At 40.1% G+C, this 15,705-nt stretch overlaps 1 protein-coding gene across 1 annotated transcript in view; it reads right to left on the reverse strand.

Annotated features, from left to right (window-relative positions):
- ANO2 (anoctamin 2) overlaps window positions 1-15,705 on the reverse strand; it is a 138,548-nt gene that overhangs the window by 120,475 nt on the left and 2,368 nt on the right. The window lies entirely within an intron of this gene.

Raw genomic sequence — 15,705 nt, forward strand, 5'->3', positions numbered from 1 at the left:
TTAGGTAAAGCACTGTGGAATGAAACAGTTGGCTTTGCTCATCCTTTGCAATGTTTCCTCATGGCATTGCAACCTCTCCAACCAAAATCTTCCCACTCATGTACAGACAGGAAGTGCCTCTGAATGGAAGATGATACAGGAAGCCTAAAAACACAGGTGTGCTTCACCAAAGAAAATGGAAATTTGTAATGGCAAGGAACAGAATGAAAATGAGCTGCCAGAAACTCAAGCACAAATGTAGAATAGATTGATAAATCTGCCAAATAAAACAAAAGAAAAAACTAGAGCACAGACCTGTGCATTATTGCAGTGTTCAAAGCAGGATCCATATGCAAGTGAGCAACAAATATGCAAGGATTGTCATTCATTTTAATTCTTTGTAAATACACATTTTGGATTAAAAATTACTGCACTTGCATCAATATTTTCCAAATGTTTATCTTTGTCCTCTAGTCACTACAGCATGAAAAGTATGACTTTCAAACATAAAGCAAAATCATCTCTAATTATTTAGAATAACTTTATCAGCAAAATTTTCCTGTGTCAATGACACAAATTTCTTGCTATGAAAGCCTGGCACAATTTCAACACATATTCTGAGATTGAATACTGTAAATAATAATAATAATAAAATTTAAAATTGAGAGCCTCCTCACCCAAATCAAACTGCCTCACAGAGGAAGGGAGGACTGTGTCTTCTCTACCACCTCCTGTATTTTGGCAGTGTCAACTGAAAATCATGTAATCAGCTGGCCTGGCTACCCTCATTGCCAAATTAGCTAAAAATTAAGACAATATTCTGTGGAATACATCATATCAAACTTTATTATCAATAATAAAATCAACAAACTTCTTGAGGCCGAAGAGTTAAAAAAGGGCATTATGTAATTCCTCTTGAGGGAACGAGACTCACTAATCTGCACAGAGATTTATGGCCTAAACAATTTTCCAGATGAAGCAGCAAGATTATGGCAGTCAATCTTTGGACCAGATAACAGGCATGTACTCAGTGAGGGGATTAATGAAACAGAGACTGAACCCTCATTCTAGCAAACTCAATTTTAAGCAAAAAAAGGTATTTGGAGAAAAATGAAAAAAATCAAAATACTTAGGACACCAATCTGAAAAAACAGAGGGAAAGTACCTTAAAATGTTGCTTCATCACTCCATGGTTGATCAACAATCATATGAAGGGACGATTCAATTTTGTGTTGAAAGATTTTAAAGTTCAATTTGTTCCTAGCAAATATACTTTAGAGGTGTTCTGTAATTGGAAAGTGTTAACAGATGGTACAAATGCACTCAGTTTAATAAGAGGGCTCTCCTAATCGGAGGCTACAAGCTTTTCCAGGATGGTGTGGCCCTTGGAGGTCTCCCTCTCCAAAGATCAGTAGCAGTAAAAGGAAGGTTGGCTGTATTTGCAGGGGCTTGACTGGGAGAGGATTAAGATGAAAACAATCAAAGTATCTGGGCTGGCTTTTTTGCTGGCGGGAAATCCAAAACCTCCCTGGATAGCCACAGCCTCACTGCAGACAGGGAGAGATGGGGGAGAGTCAGGGGCAGTCACAGAGAATCATCACATGACTCATTTTGGATAAGGCAACAGGTCCTAGGGCGGAGAAATAATCAGTGAAACAACAAGAAACTGGGTGGGAGGAGAACCTGCACTGCTGGAAAAAAATAAAAAGTCACTAGGGAGATTTTGCAGTGTTAGTAGTACCCAACATCAGCTTAAGTGGCCTGGAGAAAGATAAAGCAGATGAAGTTTTTCAGGGAAGCAATGATAAGGGAAGACTCTGAAAAATTGTAGAAAATCTCTGTAAGAGCCTGAACAATGGCAAAGAGCTCTCAGTGAAAATAAATATAAAGCAATACCTGTGGGTTAAATCTAGATTCACACAATAAGATGCTGGGCTCTGATTTCACCTATACTGGTCAGTAATGACACTCGAGAAAATCCTTTGAAAAATAGTAGCTCAGTATTTTCTAAGAGCCAAGAAGTAAAGTAAAGCTTACATTTTATTAGGAAAGGTACAAAGACTAAGGAAAAAAACCCATTCAAACATAATAGTATCCACATCTTGAACTCAGTGTGCACTCTCTGCCTCCTCACCTCCAAAGAGATAAGTTAGATGAAAAATGGGTTCAGAGGACCCACAAAAGCCTTGTTATGGTATCTACATAGGAATCACTGAAAAGACTGAGACCTTTTGTTCTGGAAACTTGAGGAAGTTATTGTGGAAGTCTATAAAATCCTGCATGATAAGGAGATGGGGTGTGGGTGGACTGCCTGGAGTCTCTTTCAGAGCAAACACTACAGGCCTCAGACAAAGCCAAATTAAAAATCAACAAAAGGACATAAACATGAATGCAGCAGGGAAGTACCTCTGCCTTGTAGGTGCAAAAACTGAATAACATTTTAAGAAGAAACTGTGCCAGACTTTGGGATAGAGATGCCCAGAAGGTTCCTAGGTAGGCAAACAACATCTCATGGGGGAAAGAGCTGAGTTGGACACAGGTGTCACCAGCAGAAAATCAGAGTAAAAGCATCACAAAAATTTGCACCATTCCTGCTGTTTCCTAAACATTTTAACCACTGCAGCTGTTGGAGACCCCGCACTGCACTGAGGGAATCTCTCCCACCACAGGATCATTTCATGGTAGTATTGCCAATACCTGGAGAAGCAGCTCCCAGCCAGTGAGGCACAAGCCTGCTCCAGCTGAAATGTGGAGCTGAGGAGCTCTGCTGGGTGTTTGCAGGCTCAGGAGTGCCTCAGGAGGGTGTTCTTCTGAGGACTTAAGAGACTCTTTGCTTGAGAAAGAACCTCAGGACACGTTCTCATAACAGACTGCCACAGCATTCACTGTCTCTAGCCTGGCATCACCTGAGAACTGTTGCCTACATGAACCATTCAGTGTGATCACACTTCAAGTGACATCATTAAGTTTACAACAAAGGACATATCAGGACTGAGACCAAAAGGAAAAAGTGGGAGGGGTTTGCCTTTTTATTTCCCCCCCACTTGTTTTGTCAGTCGTCAGTAAACAAAGATGTCTCAAGCAAAATTTGGCTCCATTTGCAGAGGGCATGACCAACTCTGTCTATCAGTATCAGTTTAATACTGATCACAAAGTGCTTTTGGTTCTTGGCATGCAGTAAGGAGAGTATTCAGAGATGGGAGATTCAATCTGCAAAACTGGGAGCAAGAAAAACAAGCAAGAATTAGCAGATTTAAGCAGTAACTGGCAAACAAAAAGAGAGGAGGAGACTAAGGCATGAAAAGTTAGATGCATATTTTAGCTTGCTAAAGAAACAATACAGAAAATAGTGCCTTTGCCTTTCATTACTACATATCCATCCTGGCACTTCTATTACACAAATATTGCACTTGGGGTCAAGGATCATTTAAATGTATTGTGATACCCTGACCATAAAGTTCTTCAGTCAGATCAAAGTCTCATTTGCACAAGTTTGAGAGGACAGCACATATCACCTTATATTCCTACTTCAATTTATCTTGGCTACTCTGTTCTATTTTCTTATAAACAAATTATAATTTTGGTAATACAGAATCCGGTTTGTTTTTTTTTTCCCTGTGTTTATTCAGAACTGAATAACTGGATCACTGAATAACTGAGCTGGATCCTCATCTGTTGTACACCCCAACAGTTGTATAAATAGCAGTAACCACACAGATCCAGATCTGGTTATATAACTTGTGCACATGATGGGAAAACATTAAAAATATAACTTTAAATTTAGCATTCACTATTAAAAATATTGAGTGGGGCTTTTGCCAAGAAATTCACACATCAGTCGCAGATAACTGAACAGATGTTTTGGCTGAAGCAGGCTTCAACTCGGACATTCACACATATACAAAATGACCTTTAATACTGATATTATTTTAGAGCTTCCTCAAATTTTGCTTTAACAAAGACTGTTAACTAAATATTTGCAACATGTGTTAGCTCTTTTCAAATATTTATAGTGATGGTTTACAAAAAAAATGCAGCTATTTGCAATGTTCCTTCTGGACTAAAAGCACAAACACACACAGGTTTGTATAACTCTGGAAGTCTAAAAAATGTCTTAAATCCACATGTTAATATAGATATAGATAGCTATATATATCTATATATATATCTATATAGATATCTATCTATATAGATAGATAGATATAGATATATACACACAATTATTTATAATCAAATTAGAAACCCCTGCTTGAACATTGCCCTTCCAGGGAAACTGCTCTGGTGTTCAAAGCTTCTCCTCCTGCCCCCACCAAAGAATAAACACAATTTGGGTTTTTTACATTTCCATTTCCACTCCAGCACTCTTTGCCTGCCTGGAATTAATATATCAATATATCAACATCTAATCATGATTCATCTGTCCAACCCAGGCTTCTGGAGAAAAATAATACCAAATTCATGGTGGTAATGCACCTCTTGCCACCGACTGAACAAAACAGGTTGTTAAGCAATATTTACTAACTAACAAATTCTACATCATTTAATAGGCATTTATATGTAATTAAAAGTTTTATACTTTCTAAAAAAGTGATCTATAATAAATACAGCTGTCAATGTCACGGGCAAGTGGCAGAATAACGACACAAATTTCTTGGAAGGAAGGAAAGCTGAAGATTTACTTCAACTGTGTGGAGGTAAAAGAAAAACATTTTTAGAACAGAAGCTGTGCCAGACATTCTGCCAAGGGAAAACTTTCAATTTTTCATTCTCATTCCCCTTCACACAAACAGTTTCACACATTTGTTGTCCACAGCAGCTGTGGCTGTGCCATCCCTGGAAGTTTTCCAAGCCAGGTTGGATGGGGTTCTGAGTGACCTGGGATAGTGGAAGGTGTCCCTGCCCATGCCAGGGTGGGGTGGAATGAGGTGGTATTGAAGGTCCCTTCCAACCCAAACCATCCTGGGATTGTAGGATTTGAAAACCCATTTTCCAGTGAAACAACTTAGCATTCACAGAGTTGTCACCTCTACTTTTCAGCTCTGTTCTGTTCAACAATAAAGGAGATGAAAACAGGAAAACAGAAGTGAAAGAAACCCAGATAGGATGCCAGGGAACACAGGAACTGTGTCCTGTGCCCAAAAATACCTTCAGTCTCATGATAGTTTTTGGCTAGTTAAGCTTGATTCCTGTCTCTGCCCTCATCTATTTAACATTATTCTAAATTTAAAAACAGTTACTCCTTCTAAAAGGCATTTCACAGCAGTTTTGGCATTGACACGGAGAAAGACACAGGTATGAGTCAGGTCAGACTTCACTCCAGGAACTGCAGGAGGTAACAGCAGCTCCTCAAGCTCCTGTCATTCCTTTGAACAGGCAGCTGAGAGTCAGGATGAAATTTGCTCTTCAAAGGCACCTACCCCTTTATACTGATTATACAAAAACATATCTGAATACAGGCACCTGGATTCATCACCTGATCACCTGAGAGTATCAGGCAATAGGTGTTTACCTTGTCCTGCTAGAACTTGAAAGAGCCCTTAGGTCTGTACTAAGAGCAGTGCCAGCAGGTCAGGGGTGATCCTGCCCCTCTGCCCAGCCCTGGGCACATCTGCAGAGCTGTGTCCAGCTCTGGGCTCCTCAGCACAGCAGGGCCATGGAGCTCCTGGAGCGGGGCCAGCGGAGGCTGTGGAGATGATTTAGGGCCTGGAGCATCTCTGGCAGGGAAAGGCTGAGGGAGCTGGGGCTGTCCAGCCTCGAGAGGAGCCCCAGCTGAGAGGGGCCCTCAGGCCTGGGTGTCCCTGTGTGCAGGGAGGGCTCCGAGCAGGGCCCAGGCTCTGCTCCGGGGGCCCAGCAATGGCACCAGAGGAACGGGCAGGGACTGATCCCAGGAGGTTCCACCTGGGCAGGAGGCAGAACTTCTTCCCTGGGCAGTGCCTGAGCACTGAACAGATTGTCCAGAGAGGGTGTGGAGTCTCCTCACTGGGGATATTCCAGACCCCTCTGGACACAGTCCTGTGTCCTTTGCTCTGGGATGGCCCTGCTGGAGTAGGGAGGTGGGACTGGTGACCCACTGTGGTCCCTTCCAGCCTGAGCCATCCTGGGATTCTGATTCTGCCTCCTTCGTTTCTTCCACTTTCCCATCTGGTTTCAGGGGTCCAGGTAGCAGGAGGATGCCCACTGCCTCAATTCCTGGATTCAGCTTACAGCTTTTGATGTATAATCCCATGGCTACGTTTTTTATTGTGGTTTTAATTACACTGGAGTGCTCTGTAATTATATGCCAATTATTATCTTTGATAATTAGCACTGACATGTACAAATGAAGGAATACATTTTAGAGCTACCTATTAGTCTTTCATCGTACTTAAAGTTCTACAACATTAACAAAATTGGTTTTACATTCTGGTGATTTTTGCATCTTTTTATAAAATAATGGAAGGGAGAATTGCTAGGAGCACAGTACATGACTACAGAATTGCTATACTGATATCAGGAGGGTTACCAATCACTATATAATAAAACTACAGCTACTTTTAAATACTAAAAGGAGCTGTCTTTAGTAACATCATCTAGCAAGTCATCTGATATGGGGGGTTTGTCCTGATAGAGAGTCTGAGCATTATGAAGAGATGGAAATTAAGAAGAATTTACTGCTGGATCTTGGTAAAAGTATTGTTTGTGCTGACTTTTGTGTGAAGAGACTTGCCAGTTGGTTGCCAGATGTGACAAAACATCCCTAAACCAACAAATACTTTCCAGGAGAGTCATTTGTGAACTGTGGCTCCCAGGTGAAACAACCCGGGGTCCCTTGTGGTGCAAGCTGTGTCTTAGGTCGTCATTGTGGTGCTCTCAGGTGCCTCCTGCAACACATCAGCTGAAAAGTAAAGCAATGAGCAAACTTAATGAGCAAGCTTTGGTGCCCCACTGAAGCTGAACTTGGCCAGCTTTGGGTGAGCAGTTTCCTAAGGACAGCTTTGAAATAAAGGAGAGAGTAAGAGAGGAAGGAAATTTTGCACAGAAGTTGTTGAGAGAGAAGTAGTTGTGAAGTATGAAATCTGCATGTCCAGCTGTCCCAGGTGTGGATTTTCTCAGTCGAGAAAATCACAGACCATGGGAATAATCTGAGTTGAAAGGGACTTACAGGAGTCATCAAAATGTCTTGGATGTTGTGACTTCATGTGGACCTGCAAACAATGGCAGCTGATGAGCAGCAGGGAAGGGTGAAGGGCTGACTTCACACCAACCAAAGAAAGACACAGTGGCACCAAGAAGTGGCAGGATTTCCAAGATTTTGAACGTGAATAGTGGAGGGGTCTTTTCAAGAAAACACAAAGTAATTTCCCCTTAGTAATCAGAACAGGTCACAGCATACAGTATAAGGAGAAAGAGCTTCGTGGACAGAAATGGAGCAGCCTGTGGTGGCCAGGCAAGCAGCCCTGCAGGAGACTGGAGTGAAGGGACAGAGGGAAATATGCAGAAGCCAGAGGCAGGTGAGCAGGTCAAGCACTGGTGAGGTGAAGCAGGTACCACTCATTGACCTGTGAAAACTGAGCAGTGCCACTGCAGGCAGAGAGTAAACATGATCCAGTGAACTCACAGGGACCTGCGACAAGCAGGGAGGCTTGCCAGGGCTGCGGGGAACCACAGTGGGCTGGCTGCACTGCAAGAGCCTGAAAGTACCCCTAATTTAACAAAAAAAGCATGGTATGAAATTTCCTAGATCCCACTAACCAAAATGTGTATATTCAAAGGGTGGAAGAGCCTTCCAGTGACCTTCCTTAGAGACATAATCTTTAGGACATTACATTTGTCTTGATGACCTAACAGGGCTCAGTGGCAGCTGAACATCTGCACATCTTCAGAGACAAGCAAAGAATGATCAGTCAAAGCCTGCAAAATGAAGTATGGAATATGAGAGATGGAAAAAGTACAGGAACACCAGTGGTTTCCAAGATGGGCAAACTTACAAATGAGTGAGGATAATGGGAATGAGGCAAGCAACAGATAGAAACAATGACATTAAATCCAGAAAAATTAAAATTTGAAAACCCCGTGACTTAGAGGACATGCATGGAGTTGAAACTTTCAAAGCATTAGGAAACCCAAGTCATCTTTCACACTCTGTAACCAGTTTCAACAGGAACACATTCAGGACTTTGAGTGACTTGAGGAAAAAGTCCTAAGTAGAGGATGGGCAGCGATATCCTTCCCCATTTTGAAGTGATTAAGGAAAAATTACAGTAGTTTGAACTAACACTTTGGAGGTGCCAGCATGGAGTTCCACTTAAGTATTTGCAAGATCTTAAATATATGTATTATATATCTCTGAAACATTAATTTTTCCTTGTATTACTGAGCTTAGTGAACATGTAGACAATGGCTGGAAAGAAATTCTCCATCTCCCAACTGGGACATGACTAAGGCAAGTGCAAGTGGGCTCCTCTGGAAGAGAAGGATGCTGGTATTTTTCCAGAGTACTGCATTAGCTCCAGCCTGTGGAAAGCAATCACCACCTCTACATTTCCAGGAAAATGCTCCTAATGGTGCTTTTTTTTTTTTTTTTTTTTTCCCTGAAAAGGTTGCTGTTGCCACAAAAAAAAAAAAAAAAAAAAAAATTAATCCACATAGCTGTTCAGTAATTTTCCCACTCTAGCTACAAGTAACTCATTCTCTCCCAAATATATTTTGTGTATTTATTTTACCAGGAGACATCTTATGAAACTCCAAGATCATCTACCAAACTCCACCTCTAGGATTTCCTTAAAAGTACAGTGTATGGGTGTCAATCCTTTTAGTGATTTTATAATGCTTTAATATTATTACAGAATCCAGGAATTGAAGGGAGAGCCAGCAGAGAACCAATTAGTTAATTCCTAGATGGCAGAGTGTAAAGAAAACATATCCATTATCAACATATACAAACAAACAGAAAAAGCCCCCCAAAGAAACAACAAATAAAAATCCATGCACCTGTTCAAAAGAAATAATTTTGTCCAAACATTTGGTTTCAGGGATGAAATCATTACATTAATGCTGACTTGGAATAACCAGACAGAAATTGCAGAATATTACAGAATGCAGCACAGTATTACATAAACCAAGATCTAACATGACTTTTTCTTTGGCCTGTTACTGTGAGCACATACCTGTACACAAAAGAGGTTGAATAGAGGGCACACATTTATCAGCACTGTGTACCAAGGAGAGAACCCACCCAGAAGGGTAAATTTTCCATGCTGTGCATGGGGATTTAGCCACCAAACTCTCATTAATGCTAATGAGAGCCATGCAGCCCAATGCCAATCTGCTTTTTTTTTTTTTTTTCCTTGTAGTTCAATTCAGGACAAAATAATGGCTGACCTGGAACCACTGGAATGATAGAAGCAACTCTGTGATACAGTTTTGACTGATTTGCCTTGTCCTATGACTTAGTAGACCTTGCAATGACCAGGAAAGACACTTTGAATACAATCTGATTACAACTGGTGGTTTGTACATCACAATTCCCTCTTTTTTTTTCAGGATGTAGCCAAGTTAATGTATCTTTCCCTCTGTGACAGCTTCCCCCCACTAAATCTGTGCTCATCCACAGGAACTAGCACTAAGTTGTTGGAACTCTGCTCCTACCACCTAGAACTTAGGTTTGCAAAGGATTTAAGAAACAGTTTGAGCTGAAGAGGGTGTTCTGATTACTAAGGGAAAATTACTTTGTTTTTTCTTGAAAAAAGCCCTCCACTGTTCATGTTGAAAATCTTGAATCCAGTTTGCACTCCAAAATGCCTCCCTGTCAAGTGCAATATAACATTTGAAAGTGTACACAATGTAAAATGTCTTGGGACATTTCTTCCTTATATGGGATCATTCCTTTCCTACAGTGTCTCACTTCCTGGAAGAATATTACTTGCCTGTCTGAGCATAATGTCGTGATAAACATGACATTATAGCAACTCAGATTTGGGCAGAATGACACACACAGCCATTAGAGTAACCAGTAAAGCAAGATGAGCTCAAAATGTACAAGAATCCCACAACCCTGAGTCATTATTTACATTACCTTTCCCTGGATGTGCCAAAAGATAGCAAATTCCACCCCCTCACTCCCCACACATACAAACAGTTGAGGTTTTATTTTCCCATAAGATAGTCCCATCCTGCAAGGACTAATTTCCACTGTCAGATATCCCCCAGCCTGCAGATATTCCCCAGATTCCCTGCTAGAATCCATTCCTGAATCTGAGAAGGCAGAATGACACCTTATGGAATGCCTTTTCATTTGTCTCATTGCAGAAGGAAAAAAAAAAAAGAGAGAAAAGAAAAGAAGAGAAAGAGGGGCACTGTCTCAGCTCAGATCCTTTATATCTACAACATAAACCAGTACATAAATGAATATATATGTATAAAAGCAACATATTGAAAACGGGGAACACTTATCTACAGGGCTACATCTGCTCCAAAGCAGAATTATTCTCAGTGGCTCTGATTTAGGCAAACGATTTTTCATGAGGTGTGAATTCATGGCTAACCAGCAATGCCTCTAAAAAAAATAGTGATATCACAGAACAATTACCAGCAGAAATTCAGTAGTGAACACTCCTTTGGCACCAGAGATACCTTCAGGGCTGCTTGCTGCTAGAGACAAAGTAAGCAGTGGCCTGGGGACAGGAAAGCAAAGGAAGTCCCATTTTCCTTACAAAAGAAACCCTGAAAATGAGGATTTGTTTTGCTGTGACAAAGAATAGGTCAGGGTGCATTAGGCATTGCAGGTGGGACAGTCCTCACCCAGCACCTCACCCCAATAACAGCAGCGTGACCACTGTCATTTAAATAGCTCAGAAAAGCAACAAATCCCAGGGCCAAATTCCCCAAACTGTCTCATATTTTACTACTTCATTTTCATGAAGCTTCTATTCAAGCTGCACTGGCCTAAATGCCTTGGAGAAATTATCACTATTCAGCCTCCAAGTCTCCTCTGCAGGCACCGTGGCAGCATCACATCCCTCAGGGCTTCATGTGTCACCCTTCAAACCCTCCCCAGGGATTTAATTTACACATTAAAACTTCTGCTGCAAACGAGAGCGCTGATAATTAAAATATGTTTTCAGGGACTCGTCTGTGAACAGGTCAAGCAGCTGATTTTGTTACTATGCATGCCCTATCCTGCAAGTGTCCATCCCCCAGCAGAGATGTATGAGCCATTCCCTGTGGGCTTCTCATCTGCCAGGCAGTTTGTAGGAATTGAAGTAGTTCTCCCAGAAGGTGACAGAACTCAGCACAGGACACAGAGAAAAGAAAACAGAAATTCATGAGGCTATTGGCCATTTCTACCAAGCAAGTCTGCTAGAAAATATATATAAAATTAGGATGCCTCTGGCCCAAATCCCATTGTAAATATCACCAACATATACAGCCCTATTCTACCTTCATCTAAAATTCAGGATATGGATAACTCCATTTCCCAATCTGTAGACAATTTACCATTTTACATTTACCACTGCTTACCCAAGAGCATTTATAAATGTTATTGACAAAACATAGATGATTTTTGTACACCTTTTCAATTTTCTCTACATCTCTTGGAAGCCTTTTTGACTAAGGTACCTCGTAGCTGAGCACCAAGAATCTGAATGGTAATTAAAATACACAGAGTCTGTCTGCCCATTCATCTATTCAAGCCACAACACAGTCATTAAAAAAACCCCAGGATTCATAATATGGATTTTGAGCTTTGACAGCACAGCCATTCTACTTAGCCACCTTTTATTACGGATCATTATTTTACTGCTGATTTAATCACACCTAAATCCTATGGGGCTACTTCAAAACCCTGTCTAAAACAGAGACATAATTTCCTCTTAAATAGTTAATCAACTTGTCAATATTTTCATTATGTTCACTTCACTACCACTGCAAACCTTGCCTTGCCTGTTCAACTCTAATTTTATAAGAGCTGTGTATTACATTTCAGCCCCATATAAGTAACATACAGGAACAGAACATGTTTTAGCTAATTAATGCTTCTGTAACCAGAGTCGCTGAAAAATATGCATCAAATATTTATATAATTGGCTCCCCAAAGAAGTAATGCCTCGTTCTGAGTGCTGAGAGACTGAAATACAAAGTCCAAAGACCTAGAGCACAAAAGACCCCAGTCTTTTTCCAATGCTCCATTACTCTCTATCCTCCTTGGCTTCAGGAGGCATTCATTAACACGGATAAAGGTCTAGGACTCATATTAAATTTCCATATCCTTTTAAAATTAATGTTAGCTACTATTAGGCTTTCCTCTGCACTTTGGATAAATGAATATTTTGAGGCAATTAAATGTCCCTACTGAGCGCCTGCAAGGTGTCTCACATGTACTAAGGGCATGAGATGTTTTCCTGGGAGTATCCACAGAGCACATTGATAGATTTTGGGGAAAAAAACCATATATTTTTTTTCTTTATTCTTGCTTTTAAATGCTAATGAACTGAGCAATATACATAACATCATTTTGGCTATGCTTTCACATTAGCAGCAGACAGGAGAGAGGCCTTCTCCCACTGACAAATAGGAAGCACCTGAGTGCAACAAAACAGTGCATTTTAACCCTATGAATAAAATCTATGGCAGCATTATAAGCTTTTATTTGACTCGGGCTGAGGAGGTGTTGGGAGGTTTGTTTGGCTGGTTGGGTTTTTAAGTTTACGTGGATTTTTCTTCACAAAAATTCAAAAATATGCCTTGCAATATCAAGCAGAAAAATCCAATCACAGCCTCCATCATCAGTAATATTAATATCAGCATTGAGGACCTTAAGGACTTCCTTCCCCCTCAAGTGTAATGTAATCAAGGGAGTTTAGTGAGACATTTTGGAAACAATACTAGCTCAAAAATTGATGTTAGATGAGCTTCTTGGAGGATAATTTACACTTTGTTTTAGAATTGTCACCATCTTCCCCTTGAAATAATATTTCCTCTCCCAACTGCTACTTAGCAAAGTACATTTCACTTCCAATGTGCTCAAAAATGAACCAGCTTTGTCAGAATGCCAAGGCACATTTCCAATGTCTTCTTATTCCATACCTATTATGCCTTACCATACAGAATACTAATTGAAAATGGTGTGTGTTGCATTTGCAGTCATTAAAGCAACAGTAAAATTCAAATTTAAGGGGATGACTGGTTTCACATTAGGTGAAACACAATTATCAGTTTCCCCAGGAACAAATAACAAACAAACAGAAACAAAACAAAACAAAGAAAAACAAAGCAACAATCAAGGTAAAGGGAAATTTTAAAAAAGAAAAAAGAAAACAAACCAGGAAGATTGTATTAAGAGAAATGTCTTCTCTGGAAGACAGCAATAAAAAATGATAGAAAGTTATTTGGAAGTTGAAAATGTAGTCCAAAATTCCTTAATTCACAAATAATAACTGGGTGAATTGAGATAGTCCATAGTCTTGCCTATTTTCCACAAATTCAAAAACAGCAATATGCCTCTCTCTCTATTATACATCTTCATGTTTTTCTTGTCCTCCTCTTTTACACATTTGACAATATAAGTGAGAAAGGTATTTATCCCTAGTTATCAAATATTTAACAATCACAATCATGCCATATGTTAGCAAACATATTAACATCAGGGAAATTCCCACTTTTCCAAAAAAAGATAGCTGCAGGAATAAAGATTTTTAAATTGTTGCAACTCTGTCTTGTGTTCCTAGAGATGAACTTCCTGATGTTTAAAAGGTTTCAGCCAACAAAACCAGCTTCTGGAAGAACTCTCATGTCCCTACTCCCATGTGAGGTTGGTAGACTCAAACCATTCCACAATTCTTTGATTCAGGACATCCCATCTTTCTTAAATTGGTGGATTTTCTTGCAAAACCATAGGAAGATGATGTAACACAGAGAAACCAGGCATGCTCTAAACAAAGGGTCCAAAAGTGGAATCCCTCTAATATTTACCTTTGCAGCCAGATCAGACTTATCTCAAAACCTGGTCCAGAGTAATATTAGAGAATATATCTCAACTTGCAATAGTATTATATTAAAAAAATCCGTTTCTTATATTAGCACTGAAACAATCAACAACAAAGGAAAAAACCTCCACCAAACAAACATTCATTTCAGCATAATCCACTGGAAATGTAGTAGTTGAAAGTCCACTGTGATATACAAAAATACAAATGCTGCTTGAAGGCTGTTCTCAGTTTAATGAATTTATAGACATATATTTTTTCCCAGGACTAAAAGCAGAAGTTTTTGCCATATCAGCTCAACACACATATAAGGACACATATAATCCACATATAAGGACAGCTGTGCTTTTCACATGTGCCTACTCAGCATTTTCTAGGAAATCCACAGCAGGAAAAATGACAGAACCTTCAGCACGTTCCTGCAGGAGTTAACTAACAGAAGAAAAAAATCAGTTAAGTGAGAAAAAGGAAGTAAAAGTCACAGGTCATGGGCAGGGAAGAAAAAGATAAGGCGTAGTCCTTCCAGCCTCTTCCAGTTTCCCAGGAGATTCTGAAACGGAAAACTCTTTCCTCTTTTGACTAGACAGGTTGTGTGTTGGGGAAGGACAGGAGGAGGGGTGGGGGACAGGAGTAACTCCATACATGCACAGTTAGAGAAGTGATGGAATAGCTTTTTTTGTAATTTTCAAAATCAATTCATTTTTTCCATAAAAGAACTGATGAACAATTTCCTGTGAACGTCCCAATTCATTTACAAAAACATTTTTCTCTTCATAGTGAAGACTGTGAAAAAAAGGTGGTTTTTGATCAACACTTTATGGCATCATTTATCACTTTGTATATTATTTAAGAGCATGTGTCATCACTTGGAAGGAGGCCAAAACAGAATTTTTATCCAGCTGGACTTAGGGTAAATAATGAGTCAAATAATCAAATCCAAATCTCCTCCTTGACTTTTTGGGTTCTGATGAAATTCAGAACTGAAAGGGGTCTCCAAAAACAGCTGTTCTCCTGGGATTTATGCAATTTGGTTATAAAAATCATAGCAGTAAGATGGTCATGTACTGAACCATAACCCCAGTGCACAGCATAAAAGAATCAGGATCTGAGATCGCTTTTTTCTGCTCAGTGCAAGGATGACTCAGCCAGGTTGTGCAGTGAAATACAACCCAGAGCCACCTGCAACTCAGAAAATTAAGCAAAGAAAATGTTAAGAGTCAAAAGACTTTTCTATTTCTTTCCACTCCTGCTGATGATTTAATATGCATACACTATGCCAAGCTAGTCAGTCTCAAATTTTCTGATTCAGTCTGTGATTTGCTCCATGTTTTGAAAGTGTTGACTGGTTGCACTGGAAGCAGCACGAGCTCTGAGTTCTCAGCACATACAAAAAGGCGCTCTAAATCTCTCAAATTTGGTGTCAAGAACAACAGAGTACCTAAAACCAGAACCCAGCAGGGATTTCCCTTTACTGTATATAAATATATATACATATATAATGTGTTTTCAAAGGGGCACAGAGGGATAGCACAGATCTCAGTGCAGCAACATGGGATTTAGAATACCTGTGCTCATGACTGACTGGCAACAGCCAAGTAAAATAACCACAGCTCCCAGCTGACGTGAGCATAGCATCACACACATGGGAGAATAAAAACATAATAGGCTGGGACCTTCTCCTGTCAAAGCATAGGAGCTACTCATTTTGTGGGTGGAATGGACACAAAACTTACATATAGCTGAGAAGAAAGCTGCGAGTCAC

This window comes from Vidua chalybeata, chromosome 5 (assembly GCF_026979565.1).
Source record: "Vidua chalybeata isolate OUT-0048 chromosome 5, bVidCha1 merged haplotype, whole genome shotgun sequence".
NCBI classification, from domain to species: domain Eukaryota; kingdom Metazoa; phylum Chordata; class Aves; order Passeriformes; family Viduidae; genus Vidua; species Vidua chalybeata.